Source organism: Protopterus annectens, chromosome 6.part1 (assembly GCF_019279795.1).
Source record: "Protopterus annectens isolate FY-2018-M chromosome 6.part1, PAN1.0, whole genome shotgun sequence".
NCBI classification, from domain to species: Eukaryota; Metazoa; Chordata; order Ceratodontiformes; family Protopteridae; genus Protopterus; species Protopterus annectens.
This window is the reverse complement of record NC_056738.1, coordinates 362,377,088-362,404,264: the sequence shown is the minus strand read 5'-3', so window position 1 is coordinate 362,404,264 and position 27,177 is coordinate 362,377,088.

The following is a 27,177-nucleotide window of genomic DNA, read 5'->3' as shown; positions in this document are numbered from 1 at the left end:
TTCTTAAAGGACTCCTTCGTATAAAACCCCCATTCAAGGATCCATCACCACTGTGGGATCTTACTTTCGTTTTGCAACATTTGGTATTACCTCCCTTTGAGCCAGCAGCCAGTTGTCAACCTAAATTTCTCTCCTGGAAAACCCTTTTTCTTGTTGCTATTACCTCCGCCAGAAGGGTTCCAGAAATACAGGCACTTTGTGCAAAACCACCATATATAATCTAACATAAGGACAGAGTGTCCTTGAGAACTAATCCTACCTTTCTTCCTAAGGTGGTCTCCGAGTGAAACATCAATCAGTCTATTAATTTACCAGTTTTCTTTCCAAATTTCTCTAACAAGGGTGAACATTTTCTACATATGCTAGACATTCACAGACAACTGAGATTTTATCTGCACTGGACTAAGCATGATAGAGCTTCAGACCAACTGTTTGTTTCCTTTTCAGGACCAAGAATTGGTAAACCAGTCTCTAAGGTGACCCTGTCGAAATGGCTAAGAGATTGTGTCACTTTTATTTATGGTCATAAAAATCATAAATTACCTGCTCCTGGGCATACTCAGCCAGATCGATGGCCACTTCAGCTGTTTTTCATTCCAAGGCTTCTCTGGATAAAATATGTGCTGCAGCCAATTGGGCAACACCTCATACCTTTATCACTCATTACAAATTGGATATGGTCTCCAGAGGAAGAGTATCGTTGGATTCTATGGTGCTCAGGAATATCCTTCCATAAGGCCACCCAGGCTATAGGTAGCTGGGGACTCAGTCCCATCTGTCAAGAATAAGTGAAGCTTGACAACATCAGAATAGGACTCGTGCTGTGGAGTGCCAAGGCGCCGAGGGGAAGAGATGGCTTTGATAAAACTGGAGCCAAATCTCTACCCTCAGATAAGACGTTGTCAAAAATTTCTGATTCGGAACCGACATGTATCAGGTCCGAGAGACCATCTACCTCAGCTCCTCCTAGGTCGAAACCGTTGGTATTTCAGGTTTGGAGCCAGTCCCCGTTTTGGAACTGGTTTCTCCAACCCTTAGATCTCCAATCTTGCAAGCTGCAAGATCCCCTGCTCTCTCCTCTCGATCCTCCAGGGCCTTTCTGATGACGATGTGAATCATGTGGTGCGGAGACTTTTGAGGACTCCTGCGCTATCCAAGTTGTTATTGGAGCCGACCCATAGGGTTTCGGAATGGACTCCACCTGCCTTGTCACTGCCAATTCCTTCTGCGACCCGACATGGGCTTTCGGAGCTGGAATGAGTGGAACCGACAGTAGTGGAACCGTTAGAACTGAGACCTGTTCCAGGATCTTCAGCCCTGACTACTGCTCCAACTTCCTCGGTGCTGTCCGAACTCGAGGAGTCTAGGAGCTGATGCTCTTCGGTAGGATCTGGGGAGGACAGTTGGATTGGATGTTTGTCGGATCTGAACTTGCCTCTCAGGGCTTCGACGCAGGTGAGCTTAGCTCCTACATTGGCTTTGGAGCCAACCCCTGTGGTGCCAGGGATGTCTTCTGGTTCTTCAGAGCCAGGAGCTTCTTCAGATCATGGGCAGGGGGCCTTTGAGGTGACGAGAGTGCTGTCCTCACGGGTACCTCCACTCTTGGATCCATTCATTCCTCCCCCTAAGGCACCAGTGTCTATCTCAACACAACTGCATCCACACAGACGCAGTGTTGCCAACTGTCAGAGACAAGAATGCGCTAGATTTATGTGACCCCGCCCCCCCAAAAAACAGCTGCAACAGTCTATTCACAAAATATGCACAATATCCACACCCCAGTGAAAGTAAATAAACAGAGTAGGACAGCAAACGTACAGCAAAAAGCGCATGGCTGTTGCATTCAGCACTTGGTTGTAATTTAGTAAAACTAACACAAATGTAAATGAAAACTTGAGCTCCTGCAGCTGCTGTTATCCATCCCCAGCAGCAACATCATTATAGTCTACATCATTTTAAAAAAGGACGTATTTTTTGTGAGGCTACACATAACCTGTTATACATTTCAAGTACTTACATTCAGTACAAAGACAATCACTCCATTTCTTAAGTTTTAGATTTTAATTATTATGTAAATGTGCTTGCGATCTACAGACTGTAACCTCTGAAATAAAAGTTAAGTAAAATAGTAAACTACCAAAAGTATAAAGAATTCAGTAACGTTTCTAACACACAATAACTGGAAATTTTGATCAGTGATCACTGGCCCATAACCAGTCTTCATCAAAGGCATTTTCAGTTTGCGAGTGTGATGTTGACAATGTCGAATTAGTGTCAGGATTTGCTGATGATCTCTGCCAGTATGTTGACATTGTACCGACGGAATGAATTACTGTGTCCGGTATTGAGTACGTCTGACGCGTGTGGCCAACAACTTTCAAACCGTATTTGATCCGCAGGATTGCGTTAAGTGTATCCAAATTCATACGATTCCTCAGTTTTGATTTTGCAATGTTCATTTGACTGAAAACCCTCTCGATCTCCACATTCGAGCGCGGCAAGCAGAGTACAAGTATTGCCAAGTCACAAAGATCGGTGAAAGGGTTTTCACCTGAAGCTTTTCTGTACTTATTAACCTCAGACCAAAACTGGACTGTGTCAGAAGTGTTAATCCATTTCTGAAGATTTATCATGTTCCATTGTGACAGTATCCTAATCAATTTTGTCAGCACAACATCCCAACAACTCCGCAACTTGGTTAATATCATGACTCTTGTTGTGTTTCAATGTTTCTTCGACATATGTTGAAGTGTTGTGATATTAACAGGCATTTTTTCCTGTAGTTCTTAAGTTAGGGCCACAGTAAAGTCGATACTACGCTGGTGCAAATTCATTTCTTCCTCTGCTGGGAGTTTTGCTTCTTTAATGCCATTTTCAAAATTATAAGCAAGATATGCTGAATTATTAATGTACTCAGCAACTGACCTGTTGAAAATGTTGATGTGAGCATTGGGCAATGCCACTCTTCTACTTAACGACTGCAGCAAAAACAATAAGCTGTTCAGAAGCTTAGCTGGATCAGTCCGTTTGCCTTCAAAAGCCTTCACAGCCACTTGAACTTCAGTCAAGATTGACTTTAGATACGTTAAGTATAAACAATTTTTATCATCTTTGAACATATTGTACAACATTTCTGCTGTGTAACATTTCTCAGTTGTTCTTACAAGTTCAAAGTGAAGTGTCAGTTCACACCACTGGCTAAGAATTTTTGAAACAGCCGGTTCAATTGAAAACCAGCGTGTATCACACATCTTAGTTATGGCCAGTGGACTTTCATCACAATTTATAACTTCATAAATTTTTCGGTAGGCATCTCTGCGATTTGGTGATATGGAAAACCAGTTGTAGGTTTCTCAGATCACAAACTATGTTCCTTGGAAGCGATTCTTTTGAGGCATGTGACACTGCCAGTTGCAATGAGTGACAAACACAACGGACCAAAACCAAGTGCAGTAAATCATATGTTGTTTTTAGAATTTGGTAAAGTCCACTGTTAACACCAGTCATTACAGATGCATTGTCTGTTCCAACACCAACTAAGTTACTTATCTTAATTCCACAGGCCCGCAACAAATCATTGAGAGCATTGGCCATGGTATTGACATCAGCTTTCTCCAGATAAACTAGACCAAGAAAAGTTGATACAATAGATCCAGTTCAAGCACTAAAGTCTCAAATGACAACACCGAGATATTTAGACATGCTTATATCAGTAGATTCATTTAAAAGTAAACTGTATTTGCTGCAACCGAGGTCATCAACAAGGACTTTCAAAAAATGTGGACCCAACACTTTATCACTTCAGTACACTTTGTTCGATGTAACTTAAAGTCAGAAGTTGCCTTTAAATCAGTGCAAACCATCTTAACTACTTCTCCTAGATGATCGATGGTCAAGATAGAACAATGTTCAGCAATTGTCATGGCCAGCATAACTTCAGCAGAACGGGCTGGATTAGCTGCAATTTCCGAATAAGTCTGAAAACCAATTCTTTGTTACTTGGTGTCACAGAATGGATTGGCCTGTACTCTGTGCTTTGCCATTTCACCATGCCTTTTAATGTCACTGTATTTAGCCATAATTTCAGTTGTACAATACACACAAATGGTTTTGGTCGAATCCCCTTCGACTCGCAACCAACCTTTGAATTGGGGCTCTGCCTCCCATTCATTTCTGGATTGAGTGTAAACTTTCTTTTTAGACATTATTGCAAAGTTTAACTCAATTATTTAACAATTTTAACAAACAGTCTGCAGCACATGGCATGCATCTGCACAAAACGGAAATGATGAAATCACACACTGTCTGTGACACTGACAGATTGCAGTCACACAAAACATACATCACCATCCACCAAATGACTCATCATATAAATCCAACTGAAAACATATCTTTTTGACATACTTTCCCTAATCTACTTTTGAAAATACTGTCTCTTCCAATGGGCATCTCACATTACAAACTGTGTTGTAATTTTTTCACTCAATACTGAACCAAATGCAGTCCTAATTTATTCATAACTGAAGAAAGATTACCATACCAAATCAACATTAATGATATCCCGAGATATGACAGTCAATAATTTCTTGTTTCTGTAACAAGAAAACAGACAGTTGCCTACATCATCTTGAGGTAAATAATAGCAGGACAGTGGCGCCACTTCACCTGCGTTACAGTGCCAAGTTGCCCACCTGCACACAGTGACAACACATTTCAATCCACAACCATTTTAAACCAGCTGTAACAAAACAGGGCATCCCATTTTAAGCCAGCTGTAACAAAACAAGGCATCCATAAATGTAGCTACATTAATCAGTGTGCCATAGAGAGTTGCCTACCTTTTTTGTGTCTGTGTAAGTTGTACAGCCAACACAAAGGTAGAAACGTATAGTAATCAAGGGTTTTTTGGGATTCAATTCCATGCCCTGCGAATATTCGGCCGCTCCACCTTCCAGTGCCAAGATAAGACAAAGCCTTCTTGTGCCTGAGGCTGAAATTGGAAAAATCACCCACCGGGAGGGAATTAACAGCTATGTTGTGACCATGTGACTGCTTACTAACTCCTGTAGTGTCTCCTGCAGAATTGCGGATAGTCAAGTAAGTTAAAACTTAAACAGTAACCCAATTCAGTTGCCGTTGCTTACGGCACACAGACATATTATTATACTTAATCTCTGTAACCTCTGTAATTGTCTGTCTCTGAGTGATGCCGTCATGCCAGAACTACAGAGCTACATTGCATTGCGTGTGCGTAGCCTGTGCATCGTCAGCCCAGTAGAACGAAAAAATAGATTTCATGCTAGGCACTAGGGAACTAATGTTCAAGCTATGAAGTGCATAAAAACCCGCTAGATTTATTGGCAACACTGCACAGACATGGAGACCCACGGCCTCAGGATGCCCCAACAGGTGAGCCCCTCTCCTCCAAAACCTTCCCAGAATACCCTTCTGAGAAGGTCCCTTGGAAGAGATTATGCAAGACGAAGCATTTGGACTCCCCAGAGGAGACAGTCATGTCAGACACAGACCTCGATGACTCAGAAGGGTCCCCATGGTCACCCTCTGGGGATGTCTCCTTTGCAGACATCCTAGAAATAATTAAGCAGAGAGGTGGCTGGAAGCCCATCAACCCTTCTGAAGAGGAGTTTGTTTACCTGAAGACCTTTGGGTCTTGCCCTTCAGCCACTTGGGTGCCTCTGCCTTTCGACAAACTTATGGACTTAGTTTGTCGAAAGGAGTGGGAAACTCCAGATTCAGTGGAGCCCGTCCCTCAGAGAAAAAATTAATTTATCACATCACCCAAGGATAAAAACTTTCTTACAAAAGGTGTCCCAGTAGATGCTATGGTGGTGGCGACGACCACAAAAAAGGAACTGTCAGAGACTCTCAGACGATGGACAGATATGGAAAGCACACCTTCTCTTCAGCGGCCTTTACACTCACGTCCCTGAATTATCTCACTCATTTTACCAGATTATAGAGAGATCTCCTAAAGACTGTAGTGGTGGTGCTGCGGTAGCATTGTCGCCTCACAGTTAGACGTTGCCCGTTCGATTCTCAGAGTATCTTCTGTGTGGCGACATGCGTGAATGGGCATTCCTTTGTTGAAGGTTGTGTGTTAGGCCCGGCAAGCCAGTACGTAAAAATCTACTGCTAATCATTAGCGGATCGGAGTTTCGCTGTGGTGACCCCTAACCGGGAAAAGCCGAAAGACACGACAACAACAACAACATAGAGAGATCTCCTAAAGGAGCTAGAAGATACTCTCCAAGGTTCTGTAGCTGCGTGAGTAATGGATAAGGTTACCTCCCAGCTCTCCCCCTTAAAATCTGAAGTAGTTTGCTTCATTTGGTCTTCAACCTGTGAGATATGGATCCGTATCGGATCTGAGCTGGCAAAAATTACTAGCATCAGCTCCGAGCTTCAGACTCCTCCCCTTACCCATAATACACCTCCACTGCCTTCCATCCCCAGTTCTCGTTTGCCTCGATTTTTAAAACATTATGTCTCTAGAGCTCTAGCTAGTAGGGTGATTCTGACTGTAAGTTTTTGTCAAATTTCTGTTACTTTTAGCCGTTTCAGGTTAGTGTAGGTACCCTTTCTCCCCTCCCATCGCTTTGGCGTCGAGTGTAGGTTTGTAGTTGTAGTTATTTAGAGTAGTTTGTCTGTGGTGCCCCTCCCCCCTTAGTCAGTCTAGTGTGGTGAGTGGGTGTGTGTTGTTAGTTTAAAGAAAGAAAGTTTTGCCTGCTCCTTTTTTTAAGGTTGCTTTCTTTGTAGTATGGCTGAAAAGTTTATCTTTAAGCACTGCACAGAGTGTAGCCATAAGCTCTCCCCAGGGGATGGCCACACTCTGTGCGTGTTGTGCTTAGGTGTGGCCCACCTTAGTGTGGAGTGCTCCATTTGTGCAGGGTTCAATCCCCAAGCTTTGAAGGATAGAAAGGCCAAGTTGGCCCTCAAAGGTCTTCTGACTGCCACTGAACCTCCTTCCTCGTCTTCGGCGCTGTGACGGCCTCTCCCGCTTCTCTTCCTCTGGCCTCCCCTCCCTCCCAGGCTGGGACTCAAACTCCTGCATTTAAGCCTGTGGTAGCAGAGCAGAGGAGAGGTAGAGAATGGGAGAGAGAGAGTTGAAGACAAAGGAAAAGAAGAAGAGGTCCCCAGACCTCTCGTCTCCGAGCAAATCTGCATGAATCCGTGACTCCCCTTGGCTCCGGTCTCCGTGTTTCTACCTGGAGCTGGAGGAGGCATGTTCAGTCTCCGGGGCCTCGGTTCCCCGACCGGCTAGGTCGGAGTCCATGGCCTTGTCACGGTCGACCAGTTCTTTATTGGACATGGATCTGGATTAGATGATGAGGCGCTTTATCTGTACACAGATCCAGATGGGGGTCTTGCAAGCCCCCCCATCAGGAGGGGGGAGCTCGCTTCCCTTTTTTCAACCCATTTCTCCTTCCCCGATCCGATCTTCGGCTTCAGCGTTCTTGGATCCGAGGTTGGCTTTGGTCAGGGGGTCGGCGCTGACAGTCCTTGCATCCTCGACGCCGACAGCTGCCTGGAACATTTCAGATCCAACCAGTTTGGATCTGTGCCACTTTCTGAGCCGGAGCCTGAGTGTCAGATCCAAGGGAGTGGAACTTTTCCATCAGCTCTGACGTTGTCAGGCCAGGTTCCCTCCCTTGGAGCACCGTCCACTTCGGGTCCAGTCCAATTCTCGCATCGGACCCGGGGAGACCGGCCTTTTTATTAGCTTCCCAGGAGGTCCACTCTTCTTTGGCATTCAGTGTGGTAGAATGGGTCCTCTCCATCGGATCGAGGCCCCTGACCTCCCCCTCAGACTCCGTCCAGACCCCCTCGCCTCTGTCTATGGTCCCCATTGTCTTACCAGAGGGACAGTTTTTGCCCGAAGAACCCCAGATGGTTTTCCCAGAGGATCAGATGGCTTGCGAGTGCTCCCCTGAGAGCCCCACAGGAGATGTGCTTCACAAGCATACGTGCAAGAGGAGGCACTTGGACTCCCGAGTCCCTAACTGTGGACATAGATTTAGATGATGGGCAGGGTTCCCCAAGATCACCTCCCGACAATGTCTCCTTTGGAGTCATCATAGATATTCTGTGCCAGTAGGGAGGTTGGTCTGCCCCCAAGCCCTCCTCTGATGAGTCTGTGTTTCTGGAGGCTTTCAGCATGGGCCCGTCTACATCTTGGGTGTCCCCTCCCATGGATCCTTTAGTGGATTTGATCACCTCGCGGGCGTGGAAGGAACCAGATACCGTGAAACCGATCCCCAAGCTCCCCGATAAGGTTTTAAGTCCCCCTATTGACAGACCTTCTTGGAACATGGGCTCCCCAGTGGACGCCATGGTGGTAGTAGCAGCCATGAAGAAGGAACTATCTCAGGAAAGTTCCTTGGTCCACCCTCCTGACCGAGAGTCATGGATGATGGACCGCCTAGGGAAGCGGGTGTATGCTTCAGCAAACTTTTCAATAAGGGTGCTGAACTACTTGGCCCATGTCACGAGACTCCAGCGCAACCTAGTGAAGGAGCTGGAGGAGTCTCCACCCAAGTCTATGTCGCAGGAGGACAAGGCTTTGTTCTCCGCGAAAATGGCTACTCTCAGAGCAAAATCAAATACGTCCATGTGACTCCTCTCACATGCTATGGAAGGAGCAGCTAGGGCATCTGGGTTCAGCGTGTCCATCAGGTGTAACGCCTGGCTCAGGTTGTGCCAATTTACCCAACCCTTTAAGGCTTACTTTGCCAATGCCCCTTATGACGGCTTGACTTTTCGGTAAGATCGTCAAGGAGAAACTAGTCCAGAGTGAGAAAGACGAGAAGACATTGTCTGCCGTCGGGATCCGCTTCTCTAACCCTCAAAGGTCCTTTTCCTGGAACCAGAGAGGACAAAAGAAGATGTGGTTCCAGAGGTCTCAGTATTCCCGGGACACTCAGGGCTCTTCTTCCCCTAAAGGCAGAGGGGGACAGAATGGATGCTGGCCCAGAGGCTGAGGGGGTCTGCAGAACTTCTGGTCTTGAGAACCATTCTTGGACAGACCCGGGCAACAACCCTGAGGAGTTACCCGGCTGCTCTACTCTGGAGGCAGTCGGGGGACGATTGTCCTTGCACCCAGCAGCATGGGAGTCCATAACAATGGACCGCTGGGTGCTTCAAATCATATACAGAGGATATACTATCCCCTTCATGGGTTCCCCCATATCTCCCAAACACCTCCCGGATGTTCCAGCCATGCAAAGGAAGGCAGCAGCACAGGAAATTTGCAAGCTGCTAGGAAAATGAGCCATCAAAACCATCCCCCCAGATCAGTCCGGATTGGGCTTCTACTCCAGGTTCTTTTTGGTGCCAAAGAAAACGAGGGACTTAAGGCCCATTCTGGACCTCTCTACCCTGAACCTGTCAGTTGCGAAAGAAAAGTTCAAGATGGTCACACTACAGTCCATCATGCCATACCTGCAAGAGAGTGACTGGATGTGCTCGTTAGCGCTCCAGGATGCTTATTATCACATAAAAATGCACAGAAGCTCCAGGAGGTTCCTCCGCTTCCGGCTAGGGGCCAGTCATTATCAATTTCGAGCCATACCCTTTGGTCTCACCACAGTCCCCAGGGTGTTTACCAAAGTGATGGTGGTTGTAGCAGCTCACCTGAGGCTTCAGGTGATTCATGTCTACCCATACCCGGACGATTGGCTCCTCACTGCTCCCACCAGGCGTCTACTTTCCCAAACCAGGGATTGCTTTCTGACACTTGCCTGGAGTTTGGGTATCACAATAAACACATCCAAATCTCTACTAGAGCCTGTACAGGTGATAGACTACATTAGTGCCAGGATAGACACACTCCAGTGCAAAGTGTTCCTGACTTCGGGGAGAGTTCAGAACCTCAGGATGCATGTCTCCCTCATTTATCGTTCTCACCTCCTGACAGCGGAATCATTGTTGAGGGCCCAAGGCTCGATGGTGGCAACCATAACTCTTCATCCATGTGCTCGTCAACACATGCAAATTCTTCGGTGGACTCTGACGGTTCAGTGGTCCCTGTTTGATTTACCATTAACCTATCCTATCCACCTAAGTCAAGTGTATCGGTCGTCCCTCACATGGTGGAAGAGCTCTCCGGACATTTTGGAGGGATGACCCTTTGTTCCAGCCCCGGCCCAAACCACAGTGACCACGGATGCCTCCCAACTCGGGTGGGGGGGCATTGCTCAGGCAGGACCGTCCAAGGCCTGTGGTCCCCCATAGAGACCAGCTTGCATATCAGTGTTCTAGAGATGAGGGTGGTCCTTCTAGCGATGCAGGCCCTTCATGCCTTTCTTCCTCTGGGGACGGTTGCTATTCAATCAGACAACATGTCAGTAGTCTGGTATATCAACAAGCAGGGAGGGACCAGATCTTATCCCCTTTGTCGAGCGGCCATGAGAGTGTGGGAATGGGCGCTCTACACTGGTCGCTTTCTCACTGCAACGCACATTCCGGGACAGTTCAACATTCTAGCGGACAGGCTAAGTCGGACCATTCTGATGCCTTACGAGTGGTCTCTGAATCTATCAGTAGCGGAACAGATCTTCAGTGAGTGGGGTCAACCTTGCTGCGATCTCTTTGCATCTCCTTCCAACGCAAAGTGCAACAGGTTTTTCGCTCTGAACCCCCCGCCGGGGGAGACCCTCAGAGACGCTCTAGTTCATGCTTGGCCTCCCGGTCTTCTTCCCTCCATTTCCTCTCATCCCGAGGTTTCTGCAGAAAGCTTGTCGACTGGGGAGCAAGGTGATCCTCAGTGCCCCATTCTGGCCTTGCCAGGTTTGGTTTCCATTCCTTTGGTCTTACCTTCTGGCTCCACCTTGGATCCTAGATCCGATTTAGGATCTGATCTTGCACCCATTGGAGGTACCTCATCCAAGTCTGGACAGCCTGAAGCTCACTGCTTGGCTTCTCCAGTTCCAGTGATTGCTAGGACTCCCAGACTTTCCTTCTCAGTTAAGTCTGTTTTGGTGGCTCCTCATAAGTCTTCAACCAGAAAGGTTTATCGCAGCAAGTGGAAATGTTTTTTCTTTCTGGGCCTCTGAGTTTAGATCCTTTCACGGCTCCTATTTCCGCACTTTTTTCTAGCTGATATTTTCAAACATGGTGCTAGTTCTTCTATTGTTAAAGTTTAGTTGGATGCCATTTCTCATTTTCATGTGGGTGCAAATTCTGCATCCTTGGCATTTTCTAGACTGTGTAAAGCCTTTATTAAAGGCACTTTTTTGCTACACCCCCTGGTCAAAGATCCTGTCCCCCTGTGGGACCTTACTATGGTTCTCCAAGCTCTGGTTGCCCCACTTTTCCAGCCAGCCGCAACTGCAGATCTAAATTTTCTATGGTGGAAAACAGCTTTTCTGGTTGCTATTACCTCTGCTAGAAGGGTTTTGGAATTACAGGCCTTGTCCATAAAATTCACATACATGATTTTTAATAAAGATAGAGTTTCCCTTCGAACCAACCCATCTTTTCTTCCTAAGGTGGCGTCACCAGTCAATATCAATCAGACTATAAATCTGCCTGTGTTCTTTCCCAATTTTACCAACAGGATGGAATACAAACTACACGTTGGATGTTCATAGACCGTTACGATTCTATTTACACAGGACAAAAATATTTCATAAGTCTGATCAATTGTTTGTTTTGTTTTATAGACCCTTTTTGGGCAAACCTATTTCCAAGGTCACTATAGCTAGATGGATTTCTTCATGCATCCTGCAGGTCTATAAGGACAAAGGCATGTCTCCTCCAGGTCAGGTTAAAGCTCATTCCACTAGGTGCATGGCTACGTCTGCAGCTTTCTGGTCTACGGTGTCTTTGGATGACATTTGCTCTGCAGCTACCTGGTCCTCATCTCATACATTTATTTCTCATTACAAATTAGATCTGACATTTAGAAGGAGAGCATCCTTTGGCTCCGCGGTGCTCCGGAATATCTTTCCATGAGGGCCTCCCAGGAGTTTAGTAGCTGGGGACTCTGTCCCACAGGTTGAACACCAAATGAAGTAAACTACTTCAGATAAAGAAGTTATGTACTCACCATAACATTCCATCTGAGTAGTTGTACTTCATTTGTCTTTAACCTTCCCTCCCTCCTTCCCCCGGACCTTGGCGCATGTTCAGCCTACAGGCTGCTGTATAGGTCACAAGTATGTAATCAGGTCAGGTTCTAAGTATAAGTTCAGCAAACTCGATCTGGGGATGGAATGCAGTGGAGGTGTATTATGGGTAAGGGGAGGAGTCTGGAGCTCAGAGCTGATGCTAGTAATTTTTGCCGGCTCGTATCCGATATGCATCCGTATCCCACAGGTTGAAGACAAATGAAGTACAGCTACTCAGATGGAACGTTATGGTGAGTACATAACTTCTTTTTCAGTTGTAAACTCCTCCATGAGGCTCATTTCCTATGCAGCTGATGGAGCAGGTAGGGCAGAGAGTTCAAGTATTGCTCTGAGGAGGCACTCCTGGATGCACTTGTGTAACTTTGCAGAGCTCTTCAAGTCTACCTTTGTAAATGCCCCCTGCGATGGCTCCTCATTATTCGGGCCTAAAGTGAAAGATGCATTAATCAGGTGTGAGCAAGAAGGAAAGACTCTCTCTGCCATAGGGGTTCAATTCTCCTACCGTCTAGACAGTATCCAAAAGGTCAAAAGGGGGAAAAAATGTGGTTCCCGAAATCCCAGAGAGTTTTTTAAGACACACATGGGGATTCTTCTCCCAGGGGCAGAGGGTGACGCAGTAATGGAAGATGCTGACCACATGGCAGACGGGATCCGCAGAACCAGGGCGACAGGGAATCCTTCCTTGGCAAGCCCTACCAGTGCTCCTGAAAGGAGGCCCACCTGCCAACCTCTGGAGGCAGTCGGGGGTCGCTTATCTTTGTACCTAGAAGCCTGGCAAAATATAACGAAAGACAAATAGGTACAAAGCATAGTATCCAGAGATTATTCCATACCCTTTTCACTTCCTGTCCCAATCACAAAAAATCCAGGAAGTTCCACCCAGTCAAAGGAAACAGGCAACCACAGAAATACAAAAGTTGCTACAAAAAAAAGAGTCATCCGGCAGTCCCCACAGACCAAGTAGGATCTGCAACTTACTCAAGGTTCTTTTTAGTTCTAAAAAAAACAGGAGACTGGAGACCCATCCTGGATCTTAGCAGACTAAACAAATCGCTAAGAAAGACAAAGTTTCAGATAGTGACACTGCAGTTGATACTCCCTTTTGTGGAAAAAAAACGATTGGATGTGCTCTGTAGAACTCCAGGATTTGTACTACCACATACAAATGGACAGGCGATCCAGGAGTCATTTACGCTTTTGGCTGGGAGCCAGTCACTACCAGTTTCGAGCTCTGCCCTTTGGTCTCACTACAGCCCCGAGAGTGTTCACCAAATGCATGGCAGTAGTCATGGCTCACTTGAGACACCTAGGATTTTGAGTGTTTCCATACCTAGAGGACTGGATCCTAACTGCCACCACTGAGCATCTACTAATAAAGACAAGAAACACCACATTGAGACTCTGTTCTCATTTAGGAATCACAATAAATTACGAAAAATCTGCCTTATTGCCATCTCAACGTATCACCTTTATAGGAGCAGATTTAGACACTTCAAGAATGATAGTAAAGCTTCTCCCGGAAGGAGTACAAACCCTTCGGCATCAAATCATCAGTGTACTGTTCAAAAGGAAAGTTCAAGCAAGAACAGTTCTAAAAGTATTAGGGACCATGGCAGCAGCAATAAACTTGATCCCATTGGCATGGCTGCACATGAGAATTCTACAGTGGCTACTGTTCACTCAGTGGTCCATGCAAGAACTACCCATGTTCCGCCATATCTTAATAACCGAATCTTGCAGGAAAGATCCTCATTGGTGGCTTCACTTGACTCATGTGACGTAGGTCGACCATTTCTTCTCCCACAACCTTTAGCCACAGTGACCGCAGACACTTCCCAGATGGGGGGGGGGGGGCATTATCTGGGAAAGACAGTCCAGGGCACTCGGTGAGATCACAAGGCCCATTTGCATATCAATGTCCTAGAGATGAGAGCAGTGCTCTTAGTGTTGTAAACATTCCAGGACTCTCTTCTGTCGGGAACTATTGCAATTCATACAGACAACATGTCAGTTGTATGGTACATAAAAAAGCAAGGAGAAACCAGATCTTACCCCCTTTGTCAACAGGCCCTGAGAGTATGGCAATGGGTGACCTCCTCCCAGTGCTTTCTGATAGCGACGCATATCCTGGGGAAATCCAACGTGATAGCAGACAAATTCAGCAGGGCTATTCTGATGCCTCATGAGTGGTCCCTAAAGCAAGAGATAGCGGAAAGGATTTTCCGAAAATGGGCCCAGCCTTGCTGCAACCTTTTTGCCACGTCCATGAATGCCAAATGCAGCAGCTATTTTGCCCTAATCCCCCTCCAGGGGAGTCAGCAAGGGATGCACTTATACACGATTGGCCCTTGGGTCTCCTCTACGCCTTCTCTCCCCTCCCGTTGATACCCAAAGTTATTCAGAAAGCCAGTGTATTGTGAAGGACATTAATACTTATCGCCCCATACTGGCCTTGCCAAATCTGGTTCCCCTTCCTGTGGCCTCATCTTCATGAGGAGCCTTGGATTCTGGACCCAGTTCTGGATCTCCTGACCCATCCATGTGGACTGCTCCATTCTTCTGTTCAAACCCTCAAGTTTACAGCATGGCTGCATCAATTCCAAACATAGCCAGGCTACCTAACCTTTCACCCTCAGTGCAGCATATCCTGATTTCTTCTCCTAAAGCTTCTATGAGGAAATTATGTCAGCAAATGGAAAAGAATTCCTCCTGGGCTTTGGAAAATCATCTTGACCCTTTCTCTGCAACTATACTCTCCATACCTGAATTTTTAGCAAAGCTTTTTCCGGAGGGGGCAGCTGCAGCTACTATTCGAGTTCAACTAGCAGCAATCTGTAATTTCCATTTTGGAGAAGGAGGGGGTCTGAATAGGAAGACTGACCAATTATTTGTCTCTTTCTCAGACCAAAAGAAAGGTGCCCCAGTTGGTAAGACTATTCTTTCCAGATGGTTGTCAGACTGTATTACATTTACCTCCAAATCCCAAAAGAAACAACTTCCCGACAAAGTAAGAAGTCATTTTACCAGAGCTGTGTCTACTTCTTTGGCCTTTCGGGCTAAACTGCCAATCTATGCCATTTGTACTGCAGCAACATAGGCAAGACCTGATATCTTTATCACTCAGTAGAAAGTTGATTTGATCTCCAGGGACAGGGCCTCCTTTGGATCCACTGTTTTGAAGAATATTCTCCCTTGAGCCACCCAAGACAGATGGTGCTAGGGACGCTGCCCCAACCAATACAGAATGAAGGCAAGATAGGACAACATCACGTAAAGAAGTTATGTACTCACCATAATGTTCCATGTGTGTTGTCCCTCTTGCCTTCATTCTTACATCCCACCCTCTGGCTCCTGGAGGACCGAGATGATTTATTTGGTGTTTAATTCTGTCTCGGACCCTCTTCTTGGCTTGTAGACTTGTAAAATTGTATATGTATATACTAGTTTATCAACAAACAAGATCTGGGGAATTCCGTAGTGCATCATGGGATAGGGTGTAAGCCACAAGCTACTTGAAAACCTTGAGGTTTTGTAAATGGCCGAGTTGGAACCGAGGATCGGTTCTGAACCCAACCAGTACAGAATGAAGGTGAGAGGGACAACACACATGGAACGTTATGGTGAGTACATAACTTTTTCTGGAGGATCTATGAGGCATTATTAGGAACCTTTGTTCGTGAGTGAGCCTCTTGGTTTGTTTCTTCTCCTTATTTTCTTTATTACTAATAGACAGCAAACTCAAGCTGAGGAAGCTGTTCTTAGTACAGAGAATTGTGGGTAAAGGGAGGAGCTCGAGCCTGGAAGTTGAAGTCTGTAGAAGGTAGTGGAGTCAGATCTGAAGATCAGATCCGAGATCCATACGTTAATAAGAACGAGGATGGACAACACAGATACCAAATTATGGTAAGTACATAACTTAAAACTAGTGTCATCTTTAATATTTTATTTTTGTTGTCTTGTAAGTTTTTTTCTTATATCTTACAGTGTCTAATAGTGTTTCCTCCTTTTTCCCTTTCAAGTACTGGTGTACTTCTATTTGATCTACCATTGCTGGTAGTTTATTTTAGTACCTTTAGAGACTTCTATTTTTTTTTCTTTACCATTGTTGGTATATTTTTATTACCTTTAATTTTCTTGTTAAAAAAATCTTTATTTTATCTTTTTTCTATTCTTGGCCTTTGACTTACTTTTGGTGTAGTCTCCATTTCTTTTCCTGAAGCCATAATGTCAGAGAAACCAGCAGGTTCCAAAAAAATGGACGGACTGTGGCCACAAAATTCCACTGTCAGATGAGCATTCATAATGTATGTATTGTTTGGGTGTGTGACATTTAAATGCGAACTGTGACATTTCTAAGGGTTTTAACCCTAGACCTATCATATATTGTAAAAACAAATTAATACTCAGAGGCTTGCTGCCCTTTAAATTTTTTGACTCACCAGCATCTTCTGGGGCTCATCCCCTAAAAAAATCAGAAAAGAGATTCCAGAAAATGCTCTTAAGAGCCTACCTTACAAATTCAGATCCTCCAGCAAAGATTACTAAATCTTCTGATCCAAAGATCCGAAAGAGAAAATTCACCTCAGATCCAATCTCCACTCTTGGGTTCGGGTCCAATCACCTGTAAGCTGTCATCTCCCTTTTTGGAGCATTCTCCTAGATGCCACCATTCAAGGCCCTCATCCACAGCATCTTTGACTTGTTCTTCAAAAAATTTGACTGAAGCTGATGTGGACAGGATGATGAGGAAGTTCCTCTCAATGCAGATGCAAATGGGGGTTCTCCCGGCTCCGACTCCATCGGGTCCGGAGACCTTAGTAAGCACAACCTCGTTCATTCCTATCACAGAGACAGACAGCCCAAGTTAGCTGTTAGGATATCCATGAGGGTATACTATACTGATTTCTTCTGACACTTCTCTGGAACATCCCGCCAAAGAAGTTCCCAGGAAGAGAAAGTGCAAAAGGAGGCACTTAGACTATTCTCAAGAGTTAGTCACTGAGGATACTGACTTTGATGAAGGGGAAGAGTACCCAAGATCACCACCCAATGATGTCTCATTTGGAGACATTCTGGAACTCCTAAAGCAAAGAGATGGTTGGTCTCCAGTCAACCCTTCCCAAGAGGAGTCAGTATTCATGGAGGCTTTTGGTGCTGGCCCGTCTACCTCCTCGGTAACTCCGCCCACTGATGAACATTAATTTGGTCTCTCGGCGGGCATGGAAGGAGCTTGATTCTGTTGATCCAATACCCAAGAGACCAGACAAGATCCTGGTACCACCTAAGGACAGAATCCATTGGAGCAAAGAGTACTGGTTGATGCCATGGTCATAACACCAGCCGCCAAGAAGGAACTAGCAGAAAAGAATTCCTCTGTCCACCCACCTAACAGGGTGTCTAGAGCATTGAACAGACTTGCGAAGCATGCTTATGCTTCAGCAGCCTTTGCCCTTCGATTGCTGAACTACCTGGTACATTTCACAAGACTCCAGAGGGATTTGATTAAAGAAAAGCAAAATGACACGTTGGTCACACACAGCAGACAACCTTCATCCAAAAATAGTAAGTGCTTTCCCGGAATCCTTCCGCTTTATCAAATTAACCAATCAGCAGTTATGCTAGTAATTAGAGCCCTAGTAACACTAAAAAAGCCATAGTTGCAATATCTAATATAAAATAGAAAATAACTACATTCATATCAAGTAGGTGAACATATATAACATTTAAATACATTATATGCAAGATACTTTATAAATAAAAACAATAGCATAAATCTAACAATTTATATAACATATTAATGTAAAATAAATCAATTAAATCATAGTACAACCATTTATAAAATGAATTTCAATGCTTAAGAGCCCTGGCTTTAAGAAAGGGTTTAAGGGATACTTTATTATTAAGGCCTGGTGGCCTATCAGCTTGAAATTTCAGTATCCATTCCTGTTCTGAGGCTTCAGTATTATTGCTCCCTTATTAATAGGGACTTATTAATAGGGACCACCTCAAGCACTAAAAACTTAAACCTATGAGTAAGTCCCTCTTTCTGTACATGTACAGCTAACACATTGCTCTCTTTCACATTCTTAATGTCACGCATGTGCTCTAGAATCCTGTCTTTTAAATGTCGGCTAGTCTTACCTATATAAAAGGCAAAACACTGTACACAATAGCATAAAAATTAGCTTGTATTGTAAACCCCTTCTGTGGGTGTATAAATTGTCTCCCAACATGTGTACTAGAGCATGCTGTGCATCTCCTACATGTATAGGTGCCAAGTCTGTCCGACTGAATATATTTATGGGTGCTTACAGCTTTATAACAAAGTTGTCTTTTAAGAGAGCTGTTATTCTTGAAAGTAAAAGATGGTTGCTCTCCCACTACTCCATTTAGTTCCTTCACAATCTGTCTTAATGAGTTTCTGGTATGCATTAATAACATCACTACGTTTTTGAACTTTACTTGGCCTGACCAACACACCTGAACTTTCTTCTCTTATCTATTGGGATTACCTCTCTACCGATATCTCATAATCTAACTCACTATGAATCCCTAACATTTACTAAATTTCAACACCCCCGTAGACAAGCAAACCCTCTCTCTCGAATAACCTCTGTAACACATAGCAACATAACATCCTCTTCATCCTACCTTCTTCCACAGTCTCATAGGCTAACCCATATTAAATATCTCCAAATGAGAAAACAGACTCTTCTCTCAGTAAACTTTTAAAACTGTCATTTAATCCTCTTAATTCTCTACTGTTACATGGTGATATCCACCCAAACCCTGGTCCTAACCTTACCTCCCAACAACTTCATCAGCCAATACTAACACTCCTCTCACCCTCCCAAAAAGCCCAAACTCTCTACTAATAGGTCACCTCAACATATGTAGTGTAAACAATAAAATTACCCAGCTACACGCCCTATTAGCCACTTATTCCTTTGACATCTTATGCCTTACTAAAACTTGGCTTAAACCCTCAACTAAAGACAATGACATTATCCCCCCAGGTTATAACATTCTCAGACTTGACTGTCTCAATAAAAAGGGTGGTGGGGTTGCAGTACTGTTCAAATCTGAACTGAAGGTCACATCACTAGATATACATCCACCATCACCTAATTATGGTGAAATTCTTGCCTCGAAATTCCAAATTAATCCAAATAAAGCTTTATACATTCTTTGCTCATATATCCCACCAGGAAATAACATTAGCTCTCTTGAAAATACCCTTAGCTAGCTTTCCAGGTCCCTACCTCAAGAAACCATACTCCTTGGAGACTTTAATATTGACTGGAATGTCTGTACCTCTGCCAACCCTACTACTCATATAAATCTCTTTGGCTTCCATCAAACCATTACCTTCCCTACCAGAACCCATAAACCTAGCAAGAAACAAACCACCTTAGATTAGATACTAGTAAATAGCAACCCCCTTGCCTATAAAACAGATATACTCCCAGATGATATAAGCGACCATTCTCTTACTTTCACTTCTAGGCAAAGGACCCATATTCACAATCAAATAGCTTTTAGAACTACCAGAAACAAGAAAAATCTCAGCCCAGCTAAATTCCAAGCTGAGCTTAAAGTTTGTAATTGTTTTCCCCTAAAATACCTACCTTTTGATGAAGCCGTGTCGTTCTTTAACAAAACAGTTTTGCAAATCCTAGATCACCATGCTCCCACTTGCACTGTTAGAATCAAAAACAAACCAACTCCCTGGCTCTCTATGGATACCAGGCTAAACATCCGGCTAAGAAATAAACTCTGGTCCAAATGGAGAAAAGCTAAAAACCCAACTGACCACCTAAAATTTTAGAGAACTTCATAATACCACAAAAAATCTATATACCCTAACAAAAAAACTACTGCCTAAAACTCCAACAAACCCAACAGCAAAACCCACAAAAGTTTTGGTCAGGAATCAATAAACTACTCCACCCAGGACAGTTCAAAACACCTACCCCCTCTAACTTAACACAAACTTCTCCCAAACAAATTGCTGACACCTTTAATGTATTTTTCTCTGAAACAGTCCAATCACTAGCAAATACCTTGCCACCTGCGATCACCACCAAATTACCCTCACCAAACACCTTGGCCCAAACACTCAACCTCCAGCCTGTTCCAACATCTCTCATACACTCCTTGCTTCTAAAACTTAAACCATGTACACCATCAGCTGACCTCCTCCCAGACGAATACCTGCAAATTGCAGCAGATGTACTTGCCTACCCTATTTCTATCTTAATAAACAGAACCATTTCTGAATCCTATGTCCCATCCTCCTGGAAAGTCTTTCTCATCCCTTTGCATAAGGGAGGTACTTCAAATGAATTAGCAAACTTCCGCCCTATAGCCCTTCTCTCTCCCCTAGCAAAAATTATGGAGAGATGTATCCACTGGCAACTACTGCATTATCTCCTCCAAAATAAACTATTAGTGGACTGCCAACATGGTTTCAGACCACACCATAGTACCACAACTGCTCTTCTATCCTTTACAGACTGCATTAATAAAAATAGGAATTCTAACCTGCTATCTTCTGCACTTTTCATAGACCTCTGAAAGGCCTTTGATATGGTTAACCACCAAGCATTGATAGGTGTACTTAAATCACTTTCTCTTGATTCTCAATTAGTACAGTGGTTCCAGTCCTTCCTAGATAACAGAAAACAAGCAGTCCTGTGGGACAATAACTTATCCTCTCAGCTTCCAATCACCCTTGGAGTCCCACAAGGATCAATTCTTGGACCACTCCTCTTCACTATTTTCATTAACGATCTGAAAACCTCCATTCCCCAAATATGCTGATGATTCGACCTTGATATGTACAGCATCCTCCCCAGCTCAACTACAAACCAGTACACAGACAACCTTTACCTTAGTGGAAAACTGGTTCCATCAAAGATGTCTCCTCCTTAACCCAAATAAAACTAAATTATTACTGTTTACACCCACACAGAATTCCCCCCCCCCCCATATATTTCATACTTATATCAAATAATGGCACAGAAATTGCTCCCAACACCTCCACTAAACTCCTGGGTGTAACAATAGATAGCAATCTCAACTTTGACACACGCATTAACTCAACTATTAAATCAGTTAACAGAAAACCTTTCTCACACCCTCAGCTAAGATTTATATTGCCCAAACCCACCTTATTTCCACCCTTCTCTATGCCTCCCCTATCTACACTAACCTATCCAAAAGCAATCTGAATAAACTAGAAACCTCCTACAACAACATAGCCAGATTTGCCACCGGTGCCCCTTTCCGTAACCACCATTGCCATAATCTTAAACGTATAGGATGGCTAGAAGTACAAAATCAACTTCTCTTCCAGCAACTTAGTTTTATCCACAAGGTTTTACATCATCCTACAAATGCTCCCATACTCTGTAACCTTTTTAACTCTTATAAAAATCTTCCAACCTTAAGATCCGCTAAAAAACTTACAAGTAGCCACCATAAAATCCAACAACAAATCTGGGGACTGCCTGTTCTTCAATGCTGTTGGAAATACTTGGAACAAACTTCCAAGAGGAATTACATCCCTTACTTCCACCAACCTTTTCAAAAAACAACAGAAAATCTTCATTAAAATCAAATGGACCTACCCCTACACCAATCCTGACTGATACTATTTCTCCCTTTCTCTAAATACGTATCCACTAAAAACATTTTTTTCTGGTACTTCTCTATCCTCTACATTTTTTTTCTTTTGATTCAATTAATTTTTTTCTTTTTCCCTTTTTACTGTGCTGCATAAACTCATGTACATTAAATGTTTTTTGTTTACTTTTTTTATACAACTTGATAAAACCAATATGTTTTTTACTATTTGTAACTTTAAAAAATGATTGCTAAAACATATTACTAATCAGTTTCATACTTATGTAATTGTATTGTGTTTTTGCCACTATTTTGTGTAGACTCTATGTATAATACATTTTTTCTCTGAACTTTTCTCCTCGTGCCTCTACTGAAAATGGACATATATCCAGTTAGACTACCCCGGTCAACAAATGTAAAATAAATAAATAAATACTTACAAATACTCTGATAGAGTGATTGAATTTCTTGATGTGGAGATTACTAGAGATGCCCCCAGTCGGGTTTAGACTACACTTTTTAGAAAAACTGTTCGGAAAAATAATGTCGTACACAACGGCAGTATGCATCCAAGGCATACTAAATTAAATGTTTTGAAAGGTCAAATATTTTGCTGTATGTGTTTACATAATGATGATTACACACTACATGGAGCACTATTGTCCCTTAAACATGAGTTTATGGAAAGAGGATATAGCGAGAATGAGATAGATAGACAGATTGATGCAGCCTGGAGAGAAAGGGATGGTAGGTGTAAACCGTACTATAACAAGGAAGGTAGTGAAGGGATAGGATCTCGTAGTGCTAGGGCTAATGGTACTATGGAGAGGGGTGAGTTAGATAGTGAAGTACTATGACTGCCGCTGACCTATGCAAGCAATATACATGTGGTGTGTGACATTGTTAAGAATAATTGGGATATTCTTTCTAGTGTGAAGGAACTAAATGGAGTAATGGGAGAGCAACCATCTTTTACTTTCAAGAATAATAGATCTCTTAAAAGACAACTTTGTTATAAAGCTGTAAGCACCCATAAATATATTCAGTCGGTCAGACTTGGCACCTATACATGTAGGTGATGCACAGCATGCTCTAATATACATGTTGGGAGACAATTTATACACCCAGAGAAGGGGTTTACAATAGAAGCTATTTTTATGCTGATTGTTATACCAAGAATGTGGTTCATTTTAGCTATTGTGTACAATGTTTTGCCTTTTATATAGGTAAGACTAACCGACATTTAAAAGACAGGATTCTAGTGCACATGCTTGACATTAAGAATGTGAAAGAGAACAATGTGTTAGCTGTACATGTACAGAAAGAGGGACCTACTCATAGGTTTAAGTTTTTAGTGCTTGAGGTGGTCTCTATTAATAAGAGGGGGATAATCTGAGCAATAATACTGAAGCCTCAGAACAGGAATGGATACTGAAATTTCAAGCTGATAGGCCACCAAGCCTTAATAATAAAGTATAGCTTAAACCCTTTCTTAAAGCCAGGGCTCTTAAGCATTGAAATTAATTTTATAAATGGTTGCACTAGATCCCTTTTCTGCACCTCTCTCTAAAGTTCTGGAATTTCCATCATCAGTCTTCAATGAAGGAGCTAGCACTTCTACTGTTAAAGTGCAATTAGCTGCCATCTCCTGCTTTCATGCTGGATTAGTTAATTCTTCTAGCATCTTCCAAGATTTGTTGAGTCTTTCTAAGAGGACCACTTTTCTTAAGACCTCCTATTAAAGAACCTTCTCCCCCCGGGATTTAAATATGGTATTGCAGGCTTTAACCCAGTCTCAATTTGAACCATTAGCTGAGTCAGAACTAAAGTATTTAACTTGGAAAATCATATATCTGATGTTGTCATTTTCATTCATTCCTCAGTCTGTGGGTTCGGATCCAATTCTCGGATCTGACTCTGTAGTTTTCTATAGTCCTAGGATACGATTCACGAACTCCTTCCTTAAACATAATGCCTCATTCCCCCAGATTACCTCAGATCTCGGTTGGTACTCATCAAGACAAACTGGGATTGTGACTCCCATGAGCTCCTAGTGGGTTAGTGAGTTTGTTGTGGTTTATTTAGTTATCTACTTCCTTATTTTTCTTCTTTTCTAACCATCCTTACCCTGATATAAAACAAAAAAACTTTCTTTACTTATTGTATTCTTAGCTAAATCTCTTCGTTCGTGTGTTCTTCTTCGCTGGTCATCTCTGTCTAACTTCTCTTCCATTTTGTGCCTTCCATTTTTTCTCTTTCTTTTTAGAGCGTGTACACCATGTCTGATAAACCAATTGGTTTTAAAAAATGCACTTCCTGTGGGCACAAGATTCCTCAATCTGATGCCCACAGGGAGTGTGTTTACTGCTTAGGCTCTAAGCATTTGTAGTCCTTTTGCTCTATTTGCATGGGCTTTAACCAGTGTTCCATAGTGACAGGAGGAATAAATTGATACTTAAAGGCCTTCTGCCTTCTTCTACTTCTTCCCTTCACACTTCTACTTCAGGGGATTAAACTCCCATGAAATCAAAAGAATCCCGGGAACACGTAAGCATTCTCCAGATAAGTCTTCTACACGACCTGTGGCTGAACAGCTAAAAAAGGTTCAGAAGACCTCAGATCTGAAGATTTCGGATCCAACACCAGCTGTGACTGTCTCTTCCGACCATTCTTACTCTTAGGACCTCCCCAGAGCCGGTCCCTCTGACTCTTGGATCTACTGAGCTCCATCAGTCACCTAAAAGGTCTTCCAAGCCTCCTTTCACCTCCTTGCCTGTCAGGTCTTCCCGCAGTCTTTCAGAAGTGGAACTTGATAGAATGATGAGGAAATTTCTCAGGACACAAATCCAGATGGGGGTTTTGCCAGCTCCATCCACCTCCTGATCTGTGAGCTGTCAGTCTGCCTTTATTTCAGTGGCTCCTTTTCTGATCCGACCACCTGCTTCAGAACCCTGATATCCGAAGGCCCCGAGATTTGAGATGTCACTTCCAACAGTGCCTATCACTTCTGCTGAGACCATTTCCCTGACCCACTTGGCCCTGACTGTGTCAGAGAACAATGGCTTTCGAAGTCAAAGCCTTGATATCAGATTTGAGGGTTTGACTTTTGACTCCTACGTTTTTGGAGCCATCATTTTCCCTCGGAGCTTCGGCATTCAGCAGCTCGGTACCAACCCCCTCCCTGGAGCAGGAGATCTGTGGGCCTTGGGGGTTGTCTGCTCCAAGAATTTTGGCTTTGGAGGGACTGCCTTTGACCTCACCTGGTCTTTATGCCTTTGAGGTGGCAGAGAGGGTTCTCTCTGTACCTAGAAGAGCCTCGACTCTCATGTCCTCATATCTGTGTCCCACCCCTGCTTTGGATCCTGTCCCTGAGTCTTCCCTTCTACCACCACTGGGACAGGCAACCCAGAAGAGCTTCCAATCAGGTCCAGTTTTGGAGCCCCCTGTTTCTCCTTATACCTCCCCGGAGCATCCTACCAAGGAGGTCCCTCATAACAGTGCAAAAGGAGGCACCTGGATTCCCCACAGGAATCCATCACAGAGGACACTGACTTCGATGAGGGGGAAGGGTCCCCAAGATCTCCACCTGAAGACATCTCATTTGGAGACATTTTTGAAATCCTTTGTCAAAAAGGTGGATGGTTTGCCCAAAACCCTACCCAGGAAGAAATGGTGTTTTTGGAAGCCTTCCGGTCTGGTCCATCCACATCTTGTGTATCCCCAACTGCAGATGACCTTATTGACTTTGTTTACCATAGGGTGTGGAAGGAACCAGACACTATGGGACCTATTCCCAAATGACCCAACAAGATCCTCAATGCTCCCACCAAAAGACATTGGACAAAGGGGTATCCTTGTAGATCACTGAATCATAGGAGGTTACTAGGCTAATGGCCCTAGGGCCCTTAAAAGCCTATCCAAGTACAACCCTTATTCCCAAGAATATCAAGGTATTAAGTGGAACTAAGCCAACAACTACTATCCCTGTCTAAGAGGGACACAGGTGAAACTCCCGGTGTGAATTTGCAGTTTCCCATCCAGTCATCCAAATTCCACTTAGACAGGGCCAACGAGGGGCTCTACTTTACCTGAATGGGAAGTTTGTTCAAGAGAAGAGATAACCTCTGTGAGACATATTTGTCTCTTCAGCAAGTCCTGTTGATGTCACATACTAGGCTGAGTTACCAAGAGCGAGTGCATCTTATACCATTTGGTTTACGGATGTGCAGCATTTCCATTATAGCAGGATCTAAAATTGATTTATATGGAAAGCAGAAATCACCTCTGAGTACTCTGTAAGACACAGAGTATAGTGACAGTGATTTGAGTCTGTCAATGTATGACATATGCTGAAGACCCTGAAATTTCTTTGTAAGAAACCTTGGTGGTCTTTCCAGTTGCTGCAGGTGACTGGTAAGGTACATACCAAATGTAGCATTGTACTCTATTATTGGCCTGGTGAGTGAGGAGTACAGGGGGTTATAACTTCTTTTGTTCTGGATGTAGTGCCCTTACTTATGAGGTGGGTGACATAGAAAGCCTTTTTTACCACATTGGAGATATGATGGTCAAAGGAAAGTTTGCTGCCAACCTGTATGTCCAAAACTCTCACCACTGATTGCATGCTTAGGGTGTTATTAATGTGGTAATCTGTAGAGATGTTGCCCTTGTCAAAAGGGATGATAATGCATTTTTTGCATTGAGTTTTAACCCATGACTTTGGCAGCAGTCATTCGTCTGTCTAAACCCCTCTTGTAGGATGTTGATATTGTTTGGGGACTCGATGACTGCACCCAGTTTGCAATCTTCAGCAAAGTTTGTCAGCCTTAGATGTTTTGTTTTAGCCTGTACATCCAAGTAGTAGATTCCAAATAATTGGGACCCCAGCACAGATCCCTGTGAAACAGCATTGGTTACGCATCTGCTGGTGGAGGTAGAGTCACCTATTTTGAGTGTGTGCATTCTGTCAGTGAGCTAGTTTTCAACCCACCTGACAATGTACTTGATCTCCAACTGGGTGAGTTTATCATTGATGCCTGATTGGGGAATAGTGTCAAAGGCTTTGGCCAGGCCCAGGTAGGCTGTATGCACAGATTTGCCTTCATCCAGGGCTTTGGTGACGGTCTCAAAGAAGTCCATCAAGTTCAAGAGGCAAGATCTCCGTTTAATGAAGCCAAACTGGGTTGGGTCAAGTGTTTAGAGGTCTCCTATAACTTTGTTGATAAAGTCCATGATTATTCTTTCCATAGCCTTGCAGATTAGGCTGGTCAGGCTTATGGGTCTATAATTCCCAGGGTCTATGGTGGTGCATCCTTTATATAACAGATGACGGTTGCTGTTTTCCATTCAGCATTTACAAAGCCAATGCTTAGACTGTGGTTAAAAAGGGTACCCAGCGGTG